This window comes from Aptenodytes patagonicus, chromosome 3, assembly GCF_965638725.1.
Source record: "Aptenodytes patagonicus chromosome 3, bAptPat1.pri.cur, whole genome shotgun sequence".
NCBI classification, from domain to species: domain Eukaryota; kingdom Metazoa; phylum Chordata; class Aves; order Sphenisciformes; family Spheniscidae; genus Aptenodytes; species Aptenodytes patagonicus.
Genome location: NC_134951.1, coordinates 127,781,768 through 127,792,189, shown reverse-complemented (window position 1 = coordinate 127,792,189; position 10,422 = coordinate 127,781,768).

Here is a 10,422-nt window from a genome sequence, read left to right as displayed (position 1 = left end):
ATAGAGAGTTATAAGAACTAAGTAAGTGCGTAAATGTCTTTGATGGTCTCGATCATGCATGTGTATTTGTGATTACATTGCAGCATCATGGTACAGGCTTTTTATCTGTCAAGAACAGGATATGGTTGAATGCGGAGCTACTCCAAATCTACGAGAACTTAAAAGAATTTTTATCTGCATTGAGTTTTGAAGCTGGATTAAAAGTTCATGAGTGAGCTGCCCTACAAATGACCCAAGTATGCGAAATGTCAAACTAAGCTATGTTAAAAACATGTTTAACTTTGCCTTCCACTGCCACAGTGCTGATCATACCATTTAAACAGTCTGTTAGATCTATGAATAGGATTAGTTGCCGTGATTCTGTTTCTAGAAACTGCTATATGGATGTCCTGTATATGTGCAGTTGGTATACTGGGAAGACTACAGTGTACATCCCACTGCCACATGTGTGTTTAAACTAACTCACTGCACTGTGGAGCTGTGCCTGTTTGCTTGATGTCCAGAAATCTTGGAGAAAGGGCCAGAATTTTAAATTCAGCCACAGTAATGGCTCCAAGAGAAAAAGACGACGTGTTAGGAGAAACATGGACGTAGGGTTGCCCCAGTCTGTAAACATAGAACTATGAATAGCATGGGCATATTTGATGTGACTGAGAGGACACTTTCTCTTTGCCAGAAAGGAATCGATTTGTTTAAAAATATTGTCTCCTGTTCCCGTTGAGCGTACGGACATACTGTATTGTGTTGGGGAAACTGCTCCTGTGCATCAGATGCCTGCTTGAGGCATTACGTGAAGGTCCCCGCTTCCGTTTAGGCACCTCCTTCTCCACTCTAGGCAAATGTAAAACCTTAAGTTGTTATTGATGTCCAAGAGAGCAGCATACATAGACAAATACCGAAGACGTTCCTCCTGCAGCTGTTCTTGGTGAAGTCTAATCTGTATGAACTGTACCACTGTGTTCTGAGTTTGTTCTTTATTTCCTAATAATTAGGAAGTAAAGAAGGCTGCACTCAAATTTATCTTACTGCAGGAAAAGATTTACTGTTGAATCCCCTCTTGGCTATATCTATAAATAAAACCCCCAAAGGCTTTTCCAGGCTTGAGCCAAGTGACAGCACGGAATAGCTGTGTCCCTGAGGTTACTGTCTCGTCCCGTCTTTGAGCATCATGATGGTGAGGTTGATGGAACCATCAGCCAGTCTGAAGGCTACAGCAACTGACACAAAGTTGCACAGGACTGCATAAGCTCTTCTATTTTGGGAATCGCGAGGGCTTTGGGTACTAATTTGATAGATGCTGCTGCTGTTGAAAGTGGGCAGCATCCTCAGTTTGGGGAGGACTCCCACACAGCCCTTAGTAGATGCCTGTCGTTCATCAGTCTGGCGTGGGAGAGGTGTGTGTCCTGCTGTTTTCCATTGTTGTGCCCTGTGTGCTCAGCAAGCAACGCTGTCCTCGGTGACATAGCTGGATGCTGGGCTGATATATTCTCGTTAATGGTGTTCAATGTCAGTTGAAAAAATTAGTTTCCACCACCCCACCCTTGCCGGGTTGTATTCCTGCCTGTTCTATAGCTTGTTTGGTGTTACAAATCCTCTTACCTTAAATGCATGTCTCCATCCTCCTCTTTCCCTGTGTGCTAAGCGTAGAAAACAAATGAACTTCATCCGAACACTGTTCCGGGCCTAATTCCGTTATGGGCCATAGGTGGCAATGTCTGAGACTGTCATGGTGTTTGTCTGGACTTGGAGTGCTGATCCCCGAGAACGACAACCGAGTAGGAAGGAAAAATCCTGCATGGCAGCCTTGGACTAGGACCTCCCAGCTAAACAGCTGTTGCAGCTTATAAAGAGTGGCTAACAGCATTGCGCTGCATCCGAGCAGCAGTTTTCATTCTACGCCTGCCTGTAGGTAACTTTTAACATACAAACCCAGTGCGAAAGCAAACATGTACACTAATGGCCACCTTCCTTCAGCTTCGAGGCTGCCTCCCCGTAGATAATGAGGGAGAACTTTCTGGAGTTTTATCCTCTAAGGTCTCATGCCGCTTCTCATCACTGAGCTTCTAGCTCTCTGGGATGCCTCTTGCTAACAGAGGTCCCAGAAAATGTTGAAGCCTCTTTGCCTTCACTGTGATCTGGAATATCCAAAAGTAGATCTTCATTAGTGGATTAAGATTCCAGCACATAAATACTTCCAGTGGTCAAGAGGATTGGTTGCTAGAAGAACATTTTGGTACAAATACCGGCTTATGTAGCCTCTGGCCTGGCTATGATAGCACAAAGGTATGTGATGCTGTTCAGTGAAGAAGATCTGGAAACTTCTCTTCCTTTTTCTTCTTCCCAGGTGGTTATTTTGTGCATGGATCCGTCTTCTGTATTTTGCCACATAACCTTGCTAAGGCCTGGTCATCATGGATACAGGGAACAATCAGGCAGGGGAGGAAAAATAACTGCCTGAGATTGGCTCTAGTAATAATGCCGCTGAATGCATAATCATGGCTGGATGGGGCCTTTGTTCAAAAGAGATGGTGCCATGATTGAACTTCTTTTAATATTTTTTAATCGCTTCTGCTTGAATTGCTCCCATGTTTTAATTTCAATTATTTAAGGCTAGGAAAGCACAATGATAATTTTATTTTTAGTTACTCTATGCAATTTTATTATGTGTTATATTTTCATTCAATCTATAGTAATTACTTTAGTATCCATGGTGACAAAACATGCTAGCACAAACATGAAAAGACCTTGGTCTCGCAGCAGTTTCCTTACTGTGTAATCAGTTGCTCCTTTGAGTTGAAGGCATATTTACCTCCAAATGATTGAAACAAACTGCATGATCAGCTGTATCGTTTGTAGTCTTTGAAAGTTCTCTGCAAGATTTTAGTGTCCTGGGTTTTTTTTCTTTTTCCAGGAAACTTCAATGAAGTAAAATGTTTTAACTGCCTGCTAAATCTATTTTCAATGTATACAATCTGTAAAATACTAGGCACACTTCAGAGGTGTCTGCTTTCACCGCATCAAATAGTAACTACTGTTTTCACGACAGAAATTCTGTACTTATTCCTTGTGGAACAGAGTTATGAGAAGACACTCTGCCATCGTTATGAGATCAAAAGGGGCGATGCTGATCCCTTTGCCTTTTGACACCCCATTTAGTTTTCTTTCCCAGAGAATATGTTTCTCTCATATGGGTCAGGACATCTTGCTCATTTATTTATTCTCATCTCTGTGTTGAATATTAAAATAAAAATGGGCTTTGTTATTTGTGCTGTAACATAAAAAGTGGTATTTCCTTATTGGTTTATTTTATTGCCCAAAAGGGACTTTGATCTCACAAGCTGAAAATGATTAGCACGTTATATAGTTTGTGGATTGCTCTCAAAGGTTTATTCCAGTCTTTCGCCTTGTTCTCACTGAAGCATTTGTCAAGATAACAACTAACTTATGATATGGCAAATGAAATGATTCTTTACAAATACTGTATATGAGAAACAACCATCTGTGTTTGCCTTCAGTAGGATATTTTTTCTGCAGTGCCCATGGAGCTTTCCAGATCTCTGGTTTTTGCTTTGATCGGTTGGGTTACGTTCATCTGTCTCGATGCACAAAGTAAGTAGTGTTATTTTTATAAACGCTTGTGAGTCTTTTCCTGCTTTTATTGAAATCGAACAAAATTAAATTTATTAAATTCACATAAATCACAATCCTAGAAGTTTTAAAATACATTGATCTGTTGACTGATAAAATAACAACATCTAAACAAGCAATCTTGGTGCCCTTGGAAGTGGCCTGTGGACTTTCAGGGGCTCGGTGATCACAAGTTGAAAACCACTGCTTTTGTATGTACAGTAGGTTTTTATAACTTTTCTTTGAACTTTTTTGGGTTTGGTTATTTTATATCTGCAGCAGACATTAAATAAAATACCTAGGCTGAAGCTGAGTCTGAGGATGTATAGTTCTGAGGTTGGGATCAGTTGAATTCCTTGCTGCTGTTACTCTGCTAAATTAGATTGGAGTAGTTACCATTTTTACATCTGGTATTCGTCGTAGTGGTAAGGACTCCATTAAAAGTTCTCTTCGGTGTATTGGGGAGAGGGCTTCCAGAAAGTGAAAACTGTGTCATCCGTTAGCTGAATTTGGGAATAGAAACAGTGTCTTCATGCCTAAACTTGAGGTCTTAACACAATTTTGGTCCTTCAGCCTTCCTAGAGAATCTTCACAATGGTGAAAATGCTCAAGTGTCTTTCCTTTGCTTCTGATAGCTCCAGAGGATCACCAGGAATGGCTGAGGGAGATTTTTTTTCTTTGGGGAAAAAAGCAATGAGTTTTTATTTAATTATTGAATTTCCTTTATTCAACTGTGACGTAGCATTCCAACCACTTTCAAGCTTCTAGTTACTTGATCTTTTTTCAGTAGTCCAGAGCCCTGCTTTCCAAAGTAGGCTTTTGAATACTCAGAGATGGAGGCAGCGACTTAGACCCATAACCAGCAGCTGCTGACTGTAGAAGTATTCTCTAGGGTTTTGTTCAGTTACTTGTGTAGAAATCTGTCCACTGCTCGCTTATAAATGAGATCCTATAGAGTGGTGCAAATATGAAGGCATCTGCCTAGCCAGGCAAAAATAGCCCACTACTTCTTTTGCCAGCTATCACTTTGAATATACGGTAAGAATGGCAAGGGGAAGAGTGGGGACACTCTTAGCTTTGGTGCAAACCCACATATGACCACAAAAGTTGCCCAGGTACCCGTAAGAGCATAGATTGCGCTATGGCAGCTTTGCTGAGTAATTCTGGTCAGGGAAGGAGGAAAAAAATCTGGTGGATTTCTGGATTTCTGTGTGTATAGTTTGCAGATCTAGGGAAAAAAAAAAAACGTCACTTTTTATCACACTGAGAGAATGTAGGGAGAGGTCACTGAGGTACAATAAACCACTTATGAAAGCCACTTCTCAGGAAAAAACTGTACTTCAAAAGTGCCAACTTCTATAAAAGTTTAAGGAGACTAAATTTCAGGTAAATCTGTCAATGTGCCTTTACCCTAAGCTCTCGGATTCTTGCTAACATTTCAGTGGTGAATAGCTTTGTGGTTACAGTTTTCTTGGGAGTAGAAAACATTTGCAAGGCCAGGGTACAAAAGTCGTTTCGGTTACGATTTCCACAAATGTTTCAGCAGGAAATTAAAAAACAGTGATTTGTTATTGTCAGGCAATAAAGCCGAAGTTTCAGCCCGGTCAGGGTACAGAGGAAGGACAATTCTGTAGCTAGACATTTTCACGTCCTTTTTTGATAGCTGCTTTTTAAGTTGTGAAAGTCCTTCATTGTAGAATTTTTTGGGGCAAGGATAGATTGAGTCCAAGACACCAATGTTTACCTACTCCATGTAATGTTGTATTGTTTTAAACCCTGAAAATTATGTCAAGGTGCCACCATGATAAATGTCTTTCAGCTTAATTTGAACTAGTGTGTGCATCTGGTTTTATATAGCGTAAGCTTTTTTTACCTTGCACTATTTCTGGAAATAGTGCCTCTGTGTCGTTTGTACATGACTCTTCCTTTTCTTTTTAGAAACCACAAGTATAAATTGTGATGCAGCACCCAACCTACTCACGCTGTCAGGCTTTTTGGATGAATATACAGGTAAAATCATTATTCTATCCTAGAAGTGTCTGATTTGCTCCCTAATGCGCATAGTACTTTAATGCTTCACATAGTCGGCGTATTTTATAATGAGTCTGTATTATTAATTGATTTACAATAGTCTTCATGGCCGGATGCAGCAGCTGCCTACATGGCATACTGCTTAGTAGAATAAATAAATATAAAAACCAAAATTCCCTGGTCCAAGGATCTCACTGTCTGAATAGACAGAGCAGGCAAAGGGAAAGGAAACAAGTACAGAAAAATTGATGTTTACAGTTCACCTTGTCCCGTCAGCCCACAAGAGCTGATCTCTTCCTTCCCTCCTACATCAGAAGGAACCACTGCCACCGCAGCCCTGCTCTGCTTCCGGAGCTCTGCTCTGCTTCAGACTAGAGCCTCTCTGAAAGCCCATTTTTTATTTTGTTAGGGCAATAGGGAGAGCAGATGGGGTGCAGAGGAACAAGCAGGCTTGCAGTACAGGGAATTACAGGATCAATGCTGGCCACTCGATGTATTTGCATTTTCCATTCTAGTTTTCTTTGTTAGTGTAACACACTCTGTATTATTCTGATGATTATTTAATTTGTGCAACCTGACAGGGTTAACGTTAATTTATCCCCACATTTTCTATGCTTCCTTAGCCTAGCTGGCTAAGTGTGGCTGTACCTTGGAGACAAAATCCCACACTGGGGAAAGTACAGTGACTGCACATTGCAGAAGAGGAGTAGACAGTACGCCTTTTTTTTTGTATGTACATTGCAAATGCAGTACAGAGGATAACTCCATCCTCCTTTCTTCCCACCACTAAACAGAGAGGTTACTGTTGTTAGCTAAAGGGTAGGGCTGTTGTCTGTGACTACGCTGTCTGTTAGAGGCAGCCCCGCAGTCAGGATTTGACTTGCCTAACATGCAGTGATCTCACAAGGCGAAGCGTTAGGTTATGGCCAAAGCGTTCCCATCAGGATATGTCATAACCCTTAGGATCTCATGGAAGCATGCACCAGGCCCATGCTGACTGTCCACTGGCAATCTTCACTGCTTCTGGCTTTCAGCAAGATACAGAAAACAGGTATGATACAGAGCAGTGCTTTTTTCCAGCCACTGTTGAAACGTTTCTTTCAAAGCCATAAGGGCATAGCTGCTGTGTCTGACTCTTGCATGGAGATAGAAAGGAAAAGAATTGCCCTTCACCCTCATTCCTCGTCATTTAATTTTTAAGCGACTAGCATGAAGCCTGGCCCTTTGTGTGCGTAATATGTATGAGTGTACCTGCTGACTTATCTGTAATGAATAAGCAAGAGGGGCAACCAGCTTCAATTTTTCCAAGCACTTCCTTTTTGTTAGGCTCTCTCTGCTGGATGGATTACTATTTCTGCTGGATATTTCTTATCTGATTATATCCAACTCTGGATAGAGGATTAGATGGTGTATCAGCAGGCAAAGATAGATTTTGTTTTCCTAGAACGTTTTCTTCCAACAGTTTCAACACTGCACCCTAAACAGTGTGATACCACGCAACACTGTGCCCCTGGGACACAGCCCAGTTGTTCTGTGCTTACTGCCATCTGACTGGACTTTCTCCTTACACGCAATTATAGTCGGGTATCTTTGGGTTGGTAGCTGACAGCATTCCAGACACTCCCTGCTGTTGGAAGAAGATAAGGTTCCCTTCCTTTAGACCCTTAGAGACCAAACCGGGAGTCTGCATGTGGAGATTAGAGATGGGGCTGTTACAGAAAGGATTTACTAGCCTAAATTAATAATGATGGAGTACAAAACCAATGGAGTAAGAAAGAAACACAGCTAGCAAGTTTCCTGAAGATCGTGGAAAATATTTAGGAAGTTCAGGAAAGATTTTGGAGGGGAGAGGGGATTATGGGTTTGTGATCCAGATAATGTATTCCATGAGAAGATAAGTATTATTTCATAAACGCAAATATCTTGATAATATGAGTAAGGTAACTTTAATCTATTTAATAACATTGCCGATAGCACCACACTGGATGGTTTAAAAGGATACCTTTCGAACACACTTTCAAACACAGACTTGGTGTTTAACCCAGCAAGTAATACACTCACTACTGAAATGATAATGACTCCAATACGAATCATGATAATTACAAATAACAAGTTTTAAGATTTTCAAGACAATAGTTCCTAAATGCGTGGTTGCAGAAAATCACGTTCAAATCGATTCAAAGGTTGCATTCTTTTGTGTTTCAGTATTCTGTCCATATAGGAACAGATTAAAGGAGGGGCCATACGCTTACCATTCTGTGCCAAAATCAAAATTTAAACAACCACAAGCCTGAATCCAGATTCACACTGGATTCTACCTGCTTGATAGATTCAACTAAGCAATATGAAATGCCCTTGTGTTTGGAAAATACTGAATCTCCTCCCGTGCAGCCCAAATTCAGCCTCTCGCTGATTTTGATTACATTCCCTGACTTTGATTACACTTTGATTATATTTTCACACTAAATGTGAAAAATGTTTTGCAGCATAAAGCTATTTCCAGAAAATGGTGGAACTTCAGGTGTAAGCTGTAAGCTTTTTAATGCTGGATATATTGTTACAGAGTGTGAATATATTGGAAAAAGTGGGTTTGTGTGGTTTTAAAAACATATCAATACACTTGTGCACAGTACTTAAGGGGACTTTAAGAGATCTCACTGTTTAGCTCAAAATGCCAAAATAACATAAAATGTAATCAAAAGGTAACCAGTAATCTAGTTGTCAATACATGTAAAATGAACCTATGGATTTCTTTTCCATAAAGCAATCTAATTTATTATGCTTTCTCTTACAGGTGATATAGAAAGGATTACAAATATCCCACCCAATGTGAAGTTGAAATTAAAAGAATATCTGTTCCCCGAACACTTAGTATATGTGGAGTTAGTATATCATTCTGGCTCTAATAATGCAACAGTGAGGACTCGTAAGCCGCTGGATGTTGAGTCTATTGAGGTATTCTTTTCACTGCATGCAAAACCTAGATATAAAGGTTTTATTGACGGGTGAAAAGAAGTAGCGCTAAGACATAAATTTTAATTGTTCATTCCCTCACAATACAGGTTGGTATTCCAAAAAAGTGACTCATCAGAAAGAGCAGCATAGACTTCAGTATCTACCTCTCAGCAAGATCTGTTAAATGTCTTCAGTTTCCTGTAACTGTAAACTTATCTGGGATCTGACAGTAGTCAGACAGTTTCTTTCCTAATTGTGGATTGTCACTTGTCATGAAAGTTGTAAATATGCAGTTATGATAGGTGTCACTTTTTTCTTAAAACTCATCTCTCAGTAACATGAATTATTTCATCGAGTGAGATTGATCAGATATAATTTGGTAGAAGGCAATACTTAATCATATGAATATTTATACAAGTGCTTAACTTCACACGTGAATAGATCCATTGGCCTCTGTTGGCTGAGGCACAAAAGGATAGGTCCTTCTTCCTAGGCCGTTCTCGCTCTGGAGGACTACCAGGAATCTATAAAGCAATATTAATGTTTTTCCTGGCTGAAGTTGCCTCCGAATATGAAAATGGTGTAGTTCTACAAGAGTAAGTGGAGGCTATTTTTTGTACAAGTACTGTTTCAGAGTTGCACTGTACTTGACAGAATTGAACCATACGTATTTTAAAAACCACTGTTACAGTCAAGACATCTAATTGATGAAAATGTATTTCCAACTTTTACATTCACATTTCTCATTTGGATGTTTTCCAAATGGCTTAAAACACTTTTTATGCTTCTTACACATATTCTCCCATTCTCTGTCAATTTTCTACCGGGGAGAACAGTCGGGTACATGGATGGTGGGATCTGGGTGGGTAGATACCAGCAGTAGATGAATGGCAGCCAAATAAACTTTACGATTAATAATCTGTAATGACTTTGCTATATATTATGAGCAGTGTGTTTTGGTACAACATACTGAAATGACAAAAATAGCTGAAGTATGCTCCTGTAACTGACTCAGATGAACAATTCACTGTCAACTCGGAATGGCACGCCTGAGGATTCAAGTACCAGAAGTTTTTTTGTATAATTTTGACATAAATATTATTTGACAATCATATTAGGAGTTCATAGATAATATTATTTACTTGCTTGTTTGTTAATTTTTAGAGCGGCCATCTCTTTTATGCTGTTGTTTGCCAAAGGATTGGAATGGTAAGTAAAAGACATGTTTTATCAACCGTATTTTTTGTCTCAGTTTAATGCAAATTATTATCTTCTGAAATACTATTTCATTTAAAGATGTGATGCAGGGGGTTAAGAGTACCTTGTAGAAGATACATTTGTTTAAATGTGCCAGTTGGAATGAGTGTTTTTGTTGACAGAAAACCTAAGGTAAATTTAAAAAAGTTAATTTTAAAATATTTTCACAAACTTTCTACTCCATTATTAGAAATGGTAGTCTAACTCTCTCATTACAGTTTTTAGAACTGAAGGGGTATCTCTTTGAAGATCTCATTTTATATGATGAAATTAAATGTTAGCAGTATGCTGCTACCTCACTGCTGTCATTTCTAATGTGTCTTTTGCTTCCATTACGAAGATTAATGAGATAGAGAATGCACGGGACTTAGCCTTAGAAGACGTAAATGACAATTCTCCACAATTTCTACAAACTCACTATAGCACTTCAGTATCAGAGGTGGGTTATGGCGAATGTTAATATTTTTTTCTTGTGATATTTTTAAATTACTTTCTGGGGCCAAAACGTACGAGGCTCTAATGTGACCACACTCATATCATTACATGCACTCT